The sequence below is a fragment of the Psammomys obesus genome, unplaced genomic scaffold (genome assembly GCF_907164565.1).
Source record: "Psammomys obesus unplaced genomic scaffold, mPsaObe1.curated_primary_1811, whole genome shotgun sequence".
Classification (NCBI taxonomy): Eukaryota; Metazoa; Chordata; class Mammalia; order Rodentia; family Muridae; genus Psammomys; species Psammomys obesus.
The window spans coordinates 2478976-2479202 of NW_026590552.1; positions in this window are offsets into that span (position 1 = coordinate 2478976).

Sequence of the window (227 nt, forward strand, 5' to 3'; positions counted from 1 at the left end):
AAGTCAAAGACTTGTATGAAAAAAATTTCAAGTCTCTGAAGAAAGAATTAGAGGAAGATATGAGAAGATGGAAAGATCTCCCATGCTCATGGCTTGGCAGGATTAACATAGGAAAAATGGCCATCTTACCAAAAGCAATCTACAGATTTAATGCAATTCCCATCAAATTGCCAACACAATTCTTTACAGACCTGGAAAGAAAAATTCTCAACTTCGTATGGAATAAC